Source organism: Malaclemys terrapin, chromosome 4 (genome assembly GCF_027887155.1).
Source record: "Malaclemys terrapin pileata isolate rMalTer1 chromosome 4, rMalTer1.hap1, whole genome shotgun sequence".
NCBI lineage: Eukaryota > Metazoa > Chordata > Testudines > Emydidae > Malaclemys > Malaclemys terrapin.
The window spans coordinates 11701406-11715638 of NC_071508.1; positions in this window are offsets into that span (position 1 = coordinate 11701406).

Here is a 14233-nt window from a genome sequence, read left to right on the forward strand (position 1 = left end):
CCCGGCTTCTGGAGACATAAGATTATGTGAGAATTTCAGACTCTATATTCATTTAAAAATAGAATAAATTTCTAGTCATCATGGTTGTGGAGAATTATTTGAAAATTTGCCCCCTAAAGGCTCAAAAATATTTGTTTTAAGTTTCATGATTTTAAAGCCAGTTTCATGATTTCAGGGGAGCCTGACTCGTGATTTTTTTTGAACAGTTGGGCTTGGCAATACGTTCTATTGACTACTGTGCCTGTTCTTTTGATAAGCTCATGCAAATATGTACTTGAAGCCTGTAAAGAAAAAAACAAACATCCAAGTGGTGCAGAACATTCATAACAAAAGGTGCCTGGGCTGAGATGTTGTTACAAACTAGATGGTTGAGGGAAGTCAGGGCAGAACGGGGACAGAGAACGGTGGGGCTTGAACAGGGCCGGCTCCAGGCACCAGCCGACCAAGCTTGTGCTTGGGGCGGCACCTGGAGGGGGGCGGCGCGGCGCTCCGGCTCCGGCCGCTGGGGAGAGCGGCGCTGCAGTGGGCTCGCCGCCCTCCCCCGGCGCTCTGGCCGGTCGGGGATTGCGGGCCCACGGCGGGGCTCGGCGCCCTCCCCTGCCGTGCTGGGCGGGGAGGGGCGGCAGGAGGCGTTTTTGTCCTTGAGCGGTAGAAAAGCCAGAGCCGGCCCTGGGCTTGAAGTAGTAGAGTAATTTCATGGGAGGCAGATAGGTAGAAAACAATGAGTTAGTTGAGTAGGTGACAAATTTTGTATTGTTACTACAGTATGTGGTGTGTGTATATACAGAGATAGCTATGGTACAGTGAAGTGTGTGTGTAACATTATATATGTGTGTGTGTGTGTGTGTGTGTGTGTGTGTGTGTGTGTGTGCAGAGTTGCATTAATCCTAACATATAAAAGGTTCATGGAGCCACACTTTTTTATATATTAAAAAAGTCTCTCTCTTACTTACACACACACACACACACACACACACACACACACACACACACACAAATCAACAGAATATTATATTATTGCCAGAACACATTCCTTTCTCGTTGCTCTCTCCTATAATTATTACAATTTGTTTCCTCTGAAATCTCCGTAAAGCTTGACAAACACTGAAGTTATGGTGAGCTACGCAAAGGCCTCCTTTGCATACTAAAGACATTGTATTATCACTTGACTAAATTTGGGAAAACATCTACCACTGTGAATGTCATTAGAGGTGAATTTCACTGCTTATTGCTAGGGGATGGTGACAAATAGATGCACAAAGGGCTATACAACTACTGCAAGCTTCCTCCCAAATCTTGTCTACGTTCATTTTACTCCTCCTTGTCTCCTTTTACCTGTCTTGACCTCTTGATAATCAATCCAGCCAAGCACACGAGTCACTCCCAGGTGACTGGAAGAAGTGATTCTTAAAATTAGATTTTCAATGTATTCATTGTTGAAAATTTTAAAGACTCATAGACTGTAAGGTCAGAAGGGACCATTATGATCATCTAGTCTGACCTCCTGCACAATACAGGCCACAGAATCTCACCCATCCTCTCCTGTATCGAACCCCTAACCTATGTCTGAGCTATTGAAGTCCTCAACTTGTGGTTTAACGACTTCAAGGTGCAGAGAATCCACCAGCAAGTGACCCGTGCCCCATGCTGCAAGGGAAGGTGAAAAACCCCCAGGGCCTCTGCCAGTCTGCCCTGGAGGAAAATTCCTTCCCGACCAATATGGTGATGAGCTAAACCCTGAGGATGTGGGCAAGACTCGCCTACCAGACACCCAGGAAAAAATTCTCTGGAGTAACTCAGATCCCACCCCAGCTAACATCCCGTCACAGGCCATTGGGCATATTTACCACTAACAGTCAAAGACCAATTAATTGCCAAAATTAGGCTATCCCATCGTACCCAGAAAAGCTGCTGGTTTAGAGACATTGGCTTTTATCTCAATATCGCCTCATTTTTCTCTTTGTTCAGTGGTTACAGCAGGGGAGTAGGGGACGGGTTCTATGTTGTGATAAAACTCCTGTATGTGGCTCTAGTGGCATAAAGGAGCCTCAAAAGAGCAGGAACAGCCCAGAGGGAACATGATTCAGTAGTTAGAGAGCTAGCCTGGGTCTCTGTAGACCTGGGTTCAAGTTTTTGCTCTGTCTCAGATTTCCTGTATGACCTTGGTCAAGGCACTCACTCTCTCTGTGGTTCAGTTTCCTATCCGCAAAATGGGGAGAATGGCACTTCCCTATTTGACCAGGAGCATTGTGAGGATAAATATATTAACTATACTATGGTAATGGGGACCACATGAGTACCATATCTAGACCCATAGGTGCTCCATGTAAACCGGTTACAAGTATACTACAGAGCCAGCTCATAGTCTCCTGAAGGCAGGAAGGGGGTAGGGCTGGAATGTTCTGTACTTTAGCTCTTCCCTGAGTCCCAAAGCTCAACAGAAACAATCCGTGTTCAAAATGATCCTTCCTATGGGATTTTCAAAGTGGCACTGAAATCCATCACCCCATTTCCATCAGGTGCAGTGGTCTGTGTCACTTGCAGAGGTAAAAATAATGAGACAAGGAATAAAGAGAGAAAGATAACTTAGAACTTGAATCTGTTCTCTTTTGAATACTAAACACTGCCTTGATTTCCCCATGCGTCCGAAAAGCTTTATATTATGGGTCTGTTGGTGGCAGCAACAGGAGAAACCTTGAAGGCCTTAAGTTAAATATGATTGGAGTTTACAGCCGAGTAAAGGGAGGATGATTAATAGGGTTGTCTTTCAGCAAGCAATAAATCTGAAACTCTGGTGCTGGCTTTCATGGTAAATTTCAGGTAGAGGATTCCTAGTTTCAGTGCTCTAAATATACCAGTTGGCATTACAAGGCTGGCACAAATAACTCTCACTACTAAAAATCTCAACAGTGGTCTGCTGAGACAACCATCATCATCTCACTCTGACCTTGTGCTCCCCACTTCTGTCTGTCTGTCTCTGTCTCCACCTCTTCTCTCTTATACATAGTCCCTGTCCTGAAGTTCTCGCTCGTTTTGTCATGTGTACCTGGTGTTTAGCAGCATGGGGCTCTGATCCCTGAATGGGGTCCCTAGGTACAACCACAACACCAATAATAACCATTTATGCCAGTATCTATATGGAAGGAACTCAAGGATTAACCACAGACCTAGGCTTTGCCTACAGTGAGGATTCTTTGCCAGTTGCTGGTGTAGATGCACCATGCAGACCCCTATTGTAAACAGGCAAGGCTGCTATTTGCACCACTGCAGGTTGCTCCAGTTTCAAGCAAGGGTTGGTTCCACCCGTGCAAATGATGGCTTTGCCCATGAACGCTAGGGGTTATGCACTGGTGTAGTGACACCCATGGCTGGTCACTGCTGTCTGAAATCAGGGCAATTCCCCACTGCAGCCAAAGCCGTAGGCCCTGATTTTGGGCTCTGTTATCCTGGTGTTGAACCAGTGTATCTCCATTGAATAATGTGGATTCACCCTGTATTAATCGAAAGGGGAATTGTGGCACAGAGACTTGGTCAAGTGCTTTGTCCACGGTCAGCTACTGAATCAGGTGGCAGGCAGGAGCAGAAGTAGGGTGACCAGATGTCCCGATTTGATAGGGACAGTCCTGCTATTCAGGGCTTTGTCTTATATAGGCACCTATTACCCCCTACCCCTGTCCCAATTTTTCACACTTGCTATCTTCTACCCTAAGCAGAACCCAGAATTCCTGAATCCCTGCACAGACATTTTCCCTCTTCTGTTTGTATACAGAACTATTCAAATCATGTATATTTACGGCAACATTTTCAGAAGTGGCTAGTGATTTGGGGGTACCATGTTTGAGACACCTGAAGGGGGGCTAATTTTTCAGAAAGTGTTGAGTACCCATTTTTTGATGACCAGGCTCCTTTAAAGCATCTCCAGTTGCACTCCAGAAACCACTAGTCACTTTTGAAAAACTTTGCCAAAATAATGAAGAAATCTTCCCAGCAACCCAAGATGCTGCTATTTTGGCCCTTTGAAGCAGTTATTGAGTTGTTTACACACCTTTTTTCCCCATCCATTTCAGAACACCGCTCTTGGGGGTGGAAGTAAAACGCCTGTCATATTTCATATTTGTATGTAATCGTGTCTGATTCCAAGAAGCCATGAAGATACAGGGGCAGTTTAATTCAGATTAATCCCTAACCATTCCTTCACGCTGGTTCGAGGAAAGATGTTGACAATGTAATTATCATAGCATTTTGTGTTTCAATGCTTCCAGCTTCTTCCTTGAGGGAATTGAAGCAGTTGGCAGAATGCAAGAGACAAGATGGCAAACAGGTGCAGAATGACTGAGCCAAAACATGTGAAACTCCTAAAGAAATGGAGAGTGGAAATCCCTATTTGGGGCACAAATACCCTGATTTTCTCCATTCTGAGCACACATCAAGGGGCAGAGAAGGTAAACTTTTTGGAGTCATTAGACATTACAGTGGTTTAAAATACAATGTTTCAAACTAGGGGACACAGACCAGAAGGGCTTATTCACCTCTTTGCCCGTCAATCTCCAGAAGTTCCAGAATCTCTAATTAAAGCAGAAGATGTGTTCAAGGAAGAAGCAGATGCTATTAGGAACCAGGAAGTGTGAATAAACTGCTGCTGGGGGTTGAACTTGTTACACACAGTGATGGGGCCTGTGATATTAGAGGGCGGTCCCATAGCTGTGCCTTCTTCTCTGAGGACGGTCACTGCCAGAGTCAAAAGAGGAGACGAAAGAAGTACCATGAAGAAAACAAAAAGCCCAAGGTTGGGCTCAGCACCGTGAAAAATCTCTCACGTTATTTCAGAGTAATTCACTTCCATATGTGGAAAGATACAAAGAAGCATATAACACAAACACAAAGGCCTGTGAGATCAGTGGAAGCTGCCGGTGTCTGGTATCTTGGAAAATTGGGGTATCTGTAGGAATCTGAAACCTGTTTGCTTTCTGTCCTCTGCCTGGATCTAAACACTGCTGAACTCGGAAGTTTGAACCCAGATCCAAATTTCATTGACTGCCCCGGAAATAAGCCGAACTAAAACCCTGGGTTCAAACACTCCAAATCATTCTGTTCAATGGAAAATGAATAAAGATGCTCTAAAATAGCTTTGCCATGTCAAATTATCCAGGGAGACCTTGGGACAGATAGTACAAAAATGAGAGAATTGGATGAGAGGATAGGAGTCCCAGGCTCTATTCCTGGCTTCACTACTGACTTGCTGTGTGACCTTGGCAAATCACCTCTCTTCTCTGCACCTCAGTTTATCCATTTGTAAAATGATTCTACTCTCCTTAGTAAAAGACTTTCAGACTTTTGGGTGAAAAGTGCCATATAACAACTTTCTCACACAATGCACACTTTGCCTGGAACTCATTCCCACAACATATCATTGTGGCTCAGAGCAGAGCAGGGTTCAAAAAAGGATTGGACGTGAATCTCCAGAATCACAATAGTAAGGATTAAAAAAACCCGCGAGGAGACAGGATACTGGACTAGAAGGAACATTTGCTCAGATCCGGTATCGGCATTTCCCGTGTACCTAACAATGACTATGATTATTCCTGCCAGCTTAAGCTTTTCCTGTATACATTTTCCATTGCAAACGAACGTAAATTCAATGACCCATTGGGGGGCGGGAGGGAGCAGAATTGAATGAACTTTAAATTTGTTTTATAAGTAGCTGCAACAAGCCAGGTAATTTGCACAGAAATTGGTCGATTGTGCTCTCTCATTCACAGTTTTCTAGCGAGTGCCTCTACCTTCTGCCACATATGATTTGTTTCTCCAGCAAGAGATATTTCCCAGAGGTATGTGAGCATGTGTAGCTACATTTCATCCCCTTAGTTAATTCTAACAAAGAGGATACTGTAAGGGTAAGCATCAGAAAACAGCCTCTCTGCATTCAGAAAGTAAAAACGCACGATCAGACCCCACCATCAATTCAGAAGCATTTAATAACTTCATACTTCACCAGTCAGAATAATTAAATAGGCTCGTTATTTTAAATATTCATTGCATCCAGATTCCGTGTTTGGCATTTTTGGTCAGTTTATCCAATGGTTCCTGCTAATCTGGGCAAGGCAAAAGTGTTCTCTAGTGGTTCATTTGCCTTGAAAAACACTATAATTTGTAAGTAAATTGGAAAGCTTTTAAGTGAAAATGGAACATCAGTGACTTGACAAAGCTCTCCTTTGTTTTTCAAGCATAATGTTCCAGAAAGATGCGCTCCCTTCCTTTGAATTATACTGCAATATGAACATAGCCCTGTAATTTTTCAGTAAACCACAGCTATTAAGAGTCCAGGGAAAAAACAAAGCAGGTAATATCTTGTCTGTAATATCTTTATTGGGAAATTGACTTTAAATAGCTTAAGCTGTGTAAAGAGTTGAGATTTACTGTCAGGATGGAGCAAATGAGTCTGGATAAATATAAACCGCTCCAAAGTGGCTAATGAACGAGAGACAATTGGCCCAGCAGGCAAGGCACTGGACTGGGAATCAGAAGCCCTGGATTCTAGGCCTGACTCAGCCAGTGGCTGCTACATGAACTTGGACAAACCAGTTCCTGTGGTTGTTCTTCCATCTGTAACAATGATACTTATCTTCTTTGTGCTTTGAGATCTATAGAGAAAAACTGCTACATAACAGCTAGGTCTTATTATTGTTAATGGCCCCTGAATCGGACTGTAGAGTCTGTTGCAGCTAGAAGTCTAAAGTAATGGCTATGGAGTGATTATGTCAGAGTGAGAATTTCTTCCCTGTCTGCTCCTCACTCCCAGCCCAGTCCAGCTCCCCAGCCTGCGGGTTGGGGAGAGAATTTTGGACCCTAATGGTGCAAACCTTCCTCACGCTGCTGAGCGGATGGGAATTCTCATACCCAAGTCAGTGCTTGCTGGTGGCAGTAATGGCTCACTGACGGGTAAATTCCCATGGCTCCATTAAAGTCTATGTGGCTAACTTGATTTACACCAGATGAGGATCTGGCCCAGGGAGAGTGATTTTGGTGCGAAAGGTTTTTAATCATGACCACTCGGCAGAGTTTCTGCTTCATCCTCAGATTGGCAAAGTAGTATGGGGCTCTTCCTTTATTTCCTTGCCTGATACGATATCTGGCTTCATGGACATTTCTTGAAAATCGTAGTCTCTAGTTTATTAATGATGTTATTTTCTTTGCCTCCCCAACTCTTCATTTGAAAGGAGGAGGGGAGAGGAGTGAGAAATGTAGCAGAGGATCTTATTTCAATGCAAATCTATTGTGGATAATTGCAGTTTAAAAATCTTCACAACCTTCAGCTGAACAAAGATGAAAGAATAATAGCTGTGAATTATTAGCTATTTCACTTACCTTGGAAATAGCTCTTGCATTGTTGTGATATTCTAATATATTTATTTTTGTAGGTCTTCTTTTGTTTCTTTAATACATGTGTGACTCCCATTATTTCTATTATAGTCTACCCTGCTGAGAGCAGTGTGGGCATAGTCTCTTCTTTTTGTATACTTTTTTGGAGGCTAAAATCAATAACAATGTTTTTTTAAAAACCACATACACACACAGCAGGTTTTGTTCCCCACTGCATTAGTTCAATTTTTTCTTGCCAGTGTAACTCTAGTGATTGCAGTGGAAATACACAGGCATAAAATTGGAGCAATGCTGTGGTGACTCAAGCACAAGGGGCCTGAATCACCACTACCATGAACTTTATGTATTTGTTTACACCTGGGCTAAGTAGGCCAGATCCTCAGCTGTTGTGAAGTTACATAGTTCCATTAAATTCCAAATTTACACCAGCTGAGGTGTTGGCCTAGCAAGTTCCAAGTAGGCACAAAACACAATCAGATCAAGGTGGTTGCCTTTCACTCTCAGTATGCACAGTCTTTGCTCTACGTGAATGATGATACAAGTCAGTGGAGAATCAGCCCCAGGGGGAGTTTTGCCATTGACTTCAGTGAAGACAGGATTTCTCCCAACTTGGGAAGTCTGAAATGTCCTGTAGAGCTGTGAGTACCATTATTATATATCTTTTGGGTGGAATATTTCTTAAATGTTTACAGACATCAGAGGCTAGGCTGATCCTTGGGGGAAAGGCCCAGGAAGAGATCTCTTGCATAACAAAGAAATAATAATCGCAAGAGTTAAGGCCACTAAATGCAAATTTCTAACTAACCCATGCTGTTACAGTTTTTTTGCGTTTTTCCACAATTTGTGTTAATGCCTTCTCCCTCCCAGTTCTGATCGTAAAGCGTGCCATGTAGCAAGCAAGCACCGTAACTGATGGTTGTATTTATTTACCATGGCAAAGGCATGGCAAATCAAGATGGATACGTTTCCACCCGTCTGAACTGACAATTTATCACCCTGACTCCTAACGGATTGAGCATCTGCTAAAAGTGGGTAATTGTTTGAATGTGAAGCTTGGTTTTCTGATGTGAGGGATTTATGATGTGTCACATTGCAGACATAAACTATAACATCATATTATGCTAAGTCAAGTCATGCTCACGTATGTGATGTGACACGAGATAATGCAAAACGACTAGCTAACATTTAAAGGGAACAAGTGTCTTTGGCGTGGGTATGCCCACTGTTAATTCATATAGTGATTATCAGATGAAGCCAACACACTGATAAAGGTTGGCATCCTGGTAAACACTGCCACTGGCCAGTACAAGCTGTTATTGGGGATGGAAAAGAAGTAAACGCCCCTTTTGTGCCAACTGTATGCATGGCACTGGAATGCCCACTCTTGACAGGTGACTCCACTTGGATTTATATGAACAGCTTCTGAATTAAGTGACTGGAAGGAGAGCAACAGAGGCAGAAATAGGGTGAGTGCTATTGCCCTGGAGTCTCTAAAAGCCCAGCTCCCCTGCAGGTAGAGAGTGCCTTTTTATACAGTTACCCAATGTCACCCTCCCCTCCACAACCGGTGAAACTTTTGGAGGGGAGGGTGAAATGTATTTTTATCAGAATCATCATACTGTTGAACTGGCCGGGGAGACAACTGGCCAGGGAAAAGGAGGAAAAACAATAAAATGCCAGCTGGCCATTTAGAATACAGACTTTTAGTGGCAAACCCAAGGACTTTGGGTGCAGTCCTGAAATCAATGGAAGTTTTGGCATTGACTTCTGCGGGGACATGATTTCACCCACAATGTATGGCCTCTCAGAGCTGGCTGGAAAATAGAAATCCCTTTCATGAGAATTGATGTGTTTTAGGCAGAAAAAATCATCCCAGCACAAAATCTTTTGCAGGAAGGGATTGTCAGAAAAATTTTGGGAGAACATGATCAGTAATAAAAATCTGAGAACTCTCTTCCACACTGTGGCCAAAAGGGCTAATGCAACTCTTGGATACATAAACAGGGGAATCTTGAGTAGGAGTAGAGATGTTATTTGACCTCTCTATTTGGCACTAGTGCAATTGCTTCTGGAATAGTGTATCAAATTTTGGTGTCCACAATTCAAGAAGTATGTTGAAAAATTGGAGTGGGTTCAGAGAAGAGCCACAAGAATGATGAAAGGATTAGAAAACATGCCTTACAGGGATAGACTCAAGAATTTCGATCTATTTAGCTGAACAAAGAGAAGGTTAAGGGGTGACTTGATCACAGTCTATAAGTACCTAAATGGGAATAAATATTTAGTAATGGGTGCAATCTAGTAGAGAAAGGTATAACATGAACAAATGACTGGAAGTTGAAGCTAGACATATTCAGACTGGAAATGAGACATATATTTTTAACAGTGAGAGTAATTAACTATTGGAACAACTTACCAAGGGCTGTGATGGACTCTTCATCACTTACCATTTTTTAATCAAGATAGGATGTTTTTCTAAACCATTTGCTCTACAAATTATTTTGGAGAAGTTCTCTTGCCTGTTATACAGGAGGTCAGACTAGATGATCATAGTGGTCCCTTCTGGATTTTCAATCTATGAATCTGTGAAACATCCAGAGAAATATCACTTGCTCATCAGAAAGAGAAAAATATCCTTGTTCAGAAACAAGGCAATGTGTATTTTTCAGATACTACCTGACACACATGAGTACAAGGAGGCATTATTCTTAGCAGGAGGTGCTTGAGAGAGGAACATCAAAGACCCTAATGACTTGATGGGAATGACACTTGGGGTAAGACTAATAATAACAAGCAGATGAAGGGGAGCTCATCCTCGGTAGAGTACCTTTCACAGCTTGCCAGAATAGCAAAGAGATGTCTGATCTCCATCTATCTACATGGTAGGACCACAGCCTGTAAGTGCATACAGAGAAAGAGATGAATTATTAACACATGTGGCTGGATCATCATCTAAAATCCTGCAGTTTAACATGCTATCCTTGTTAATATGCTTTTTTAACTATCACCTAGAATGTGCAGACTGCTTTCTGAGAGAGACAGAGTGAGTGGGTGGCATATTGGGGGGAATTGTACCCACACAAAATTCAAAAGCCTCTGGTTTGAAGTTGCAGCCGGCATATATTATCCATATTATATTACATATAATTCAGGCAAAGGACAAACATCAAGGTATCAAGGATCTGATTGTTTTTTCTCAGCTGAAGGAGGAGCGTTAGGCCATCTTGTTTTTGACACTGTGCCTCAATTAAGCCTTAAAAATAAAATTGGTAGTACAGGTACATGCTTCGTGAAATTGGAGACGCCGTGGTAGATTCCTGGGAGAATTGAGCTGCTTGGTTTAGGCTTGAGAGTGAAGTTTCTCCACAAGGGAGCCACCAGTCACAATAATTATACTGCTGTCTTCTCATAATATGATTTATTTAGATGTTGCCTTATGAATTAATTCCCTCTAATTGCTCCTCCTCTCACTGTAAATCAGGGTTTCCTGCTTTCTGGAGAGCAGCGAACATGCTCCTACACTGCAGTAATTAGTCCAATTAGAAAGGAAGGCAGATGTGGAAAACCAATTACTTTCAGGAATATGTCTGCTCCTATGTATTCCAATTGCTAGTCAATTGAAATTTAATAGTAACTTAATAAAACATTGTTTTATTCATAAACCCACTCCAACATTCAGGTTCCCTGTAGGTTATTTATTTGCTTTTTTGAGAAGCCAGTTCCAAGGAATTTTATGGCTGGTGAGTTTGGGTCTATTTTTCCTCTGGCTTACTGGAGGGTGTGAATCAGGAGTAACGCCACTGGAGTCTATGGCATTACACCAGTGGATAACTTGTATAAAGGAGAGCAGAATCAGGCCCTTTGTTTTCAGTAACATTTGTTATTCTCCCTGCATTGAGAGTGAAACGAACTTCTGCCATAAGAACCAGTACATTTCTCAAGGAAATTATCCAGCAGTGGCCCCTTTTTTCTGTGGTGAATTTCACCTAAAGCCTTGCCTTAGGCTAAACCTAGATCAAACAGACCAAATCAAAATAAACACAGAGCCACCTGTCCAGGTCTGTAAACATTTCCCAAAGCCTTGAGTCAGCTATCTCCGCAAGCTTGATTCATCTGTGACCGAATATAAACCCATCAGCAGAAAGACAAGCTTCGAGCAACGCTGTGCAAAGTTGTCCTGGCCCAGGTTCTTGAAGAGCTCATCCTAACAAAGCAAACAAAAATGAATAATTAACAATAATTGTTATTTCGAGATGTGAGCGTTCCCAACTACAGCCAGTTTGTTACTCTTTCTAATCAGGCTCAACATGCTATACCCACTGTAGAATATCAAAAAATAGAGGCCACCTCCCCATGCTGGGTACCAGGCAGGAAAAAGGGTACTGCCTACGGTTTGAAAGTGGATATATTTATAATCCTATATGACAAATGTCCTTGTCAAGTTTGTTTTATTTTAACCAGGATGATGATGTTGAAGGGGACAGTTTGCTTTTCGTCCTAAATAATGTGGCAGGTAAAATGTCCCATTAACTGGAGATCCCTATTCATGACTGCCCCACACCTGCTAGGCACTGTGGGGGACTTGTGCTTGATGTCACTCATTATAATGGCCCAGCATAGTTTCAGTGATTTGCTTCATTTGTCAGCTCTGCCGTCACGAGGTCACTTCCTCCTGAAAAGCAAGATTTAGTAAGTAGCTGACAAATGTATCATTGGGCCAGATTCTGCTCTTTGCTTCATGGGTGTAAATCCAGAGTCACTCCACTTGCTTCAGTCATGTTCCTCCAGGCTTATACTGAAGGCACAATTTACCTATCCACAGTTTGGCTTTCCAGTTGCTAGACATATGTAGCAAAGCTCCAGTAGGAGAGTAGAGCGCCTATAATCTATTCCCTTTATAATAATTGACACTTAATGGGATAATTTGAATGGGGCCGCAATGGAGGACACAGGTAAGGGGATCATGAAGCCAGAGCAATATAAGTGCTCAAGTGTCTGCTCTACTCCCACCCAGGAATTGGCCAATGTGGCATGTGTTAGTATATGTTACACATCTCGTTTACTTCTCCCTTGTTAGGTGGATAGCAGACTGCAGTATTGCACCCAATCATTGGATTCTACTAGCTTCCAGGCCAACTGTGTCTAAGCAGCATCCAGACTTGCTTACTTAATCCCACCTCTCATGCACGCTCCCGTAGTGTAGTTTCCCTGTCTCATATCCCCTCTTGGGAACTGCTGAACCCCCAAGTCTCCCCAGCAGCTTAAGTGTGCCCTCCCCAGAGGTCCACCTGCATGGGCACTCTGGTTTATAATTTAACTCTTTGGGGACCATGTGCTACTTAAAGAAAGGAATAGGCAGGCTTTGCAAAGACATTTCGTAACCATACACACTTTACTTATAGAAAAGCACAAATATTACAGAGCTAGACATAAACAACTAACAGCTGCAGGCAGCTCCCTCCCTCAGTTTCCTCACCACGCCTGACAGCCTTCTGGGTTTTGATCAGTGTCCTTCAGGGGTTCAAGGCCCTCTCCTACCCCACTCCTTCTGCTCAGTCTTCTCTTCCTTGGAATGGTCATCTTTGCTACGGTGCACGTCTCCTTTAAAAGCAGTTTTTAGCACCTTGCTTCTCCCTGTCCTTCCCCTGAAGGTTTTCAATTTTCCAATATTATATCGGCTGCTGGGCATAGAGATTTGTTAACAGTTTACATTTCTGTTGCTATGCTGGTTTGTCCTTCCAGGATAAGCCTAGTGGGCCATTCAGTTGTTGATGGCCTTCTCTTTCAGGGTCAGACACCCAGGCTCTAAGTCCCCTCTAAATCAAGAGCGATGGTGCAATGTAATGTGATGGTTACAGTATCCAGTTAAGCACATAATACAGGTGACACTCAGTGAAGTCAATGGCTAAGCTCCATTGACTTCAATGGTGCAGTAGTGGGTTGTAAATATTGGGCAAGGTGCAATGAGGTTGGTGGGCAGAACTAATTCAGGGAAACATAGGAAAGATAAGATGGATCCCTTAAGGAGCAGGCAGAACACAGCACACAACGCAGAACTGAAGAAATAAAACCTAAGCACAATGCAATCATCAGTCCCTTCCCTGACTGCTTGTGGGGACCAAGGAAGGCAGTAAAGAGAAGTTGCAGTAGGTGCACAGCCGAGTCTGGACCTGATTACCCCTGGGTAACTCACTTAATTAGAGTTACTCCTAATTTACACAAGCGTGAGAACAGAATTAGGCCCATTAAATTAAAGGTTTCTTGAGTATTCTTGGTTGTGGTGGTATATATTGGGCCTGATTCTGGTCTCTCTCTCTGGGTTTTATGCTTGTATACATTCATGACATCTCTCCTGGTTTGTACCAATTGGAACAGAATTGGGCTCAATAACATAAAAGTGTCTTTATTATTATTATTATTAGTTTATTACTATATATTGGGCCTGATTGTGACCTGTGTCACACTGCTTTAACATCAGAATAAGCCCATTCATTCAATTGAAGTTACTTCTGAGCTATTCCAGTGTAAAGTAAGGAGCAGGTCATTTGTGTCTACTTGGGAATAGCACATAAAGTTACTGGCCCATCTCTGGGACTGCAGAGCAATCAGACTGCAACCAACATCCACAGTCAGATTTGATCAAGGTTATTTGGAAAAGATTTTATTCTCTCAAACATTTCTATTACAGAGGCAGCAGCTTGTGTGTTTGCAAATAATGGTTCTTTTCCCATTTATACGCCCATCATGCGGCTCCAGTTTGGAGATGGGATTTATTTTACAAAGAATGCACTTCATTTGTTTAGTATACAAAAGTAATCGATAAAACGTTAAGTGCAAGAAATGGAGAGAAGCA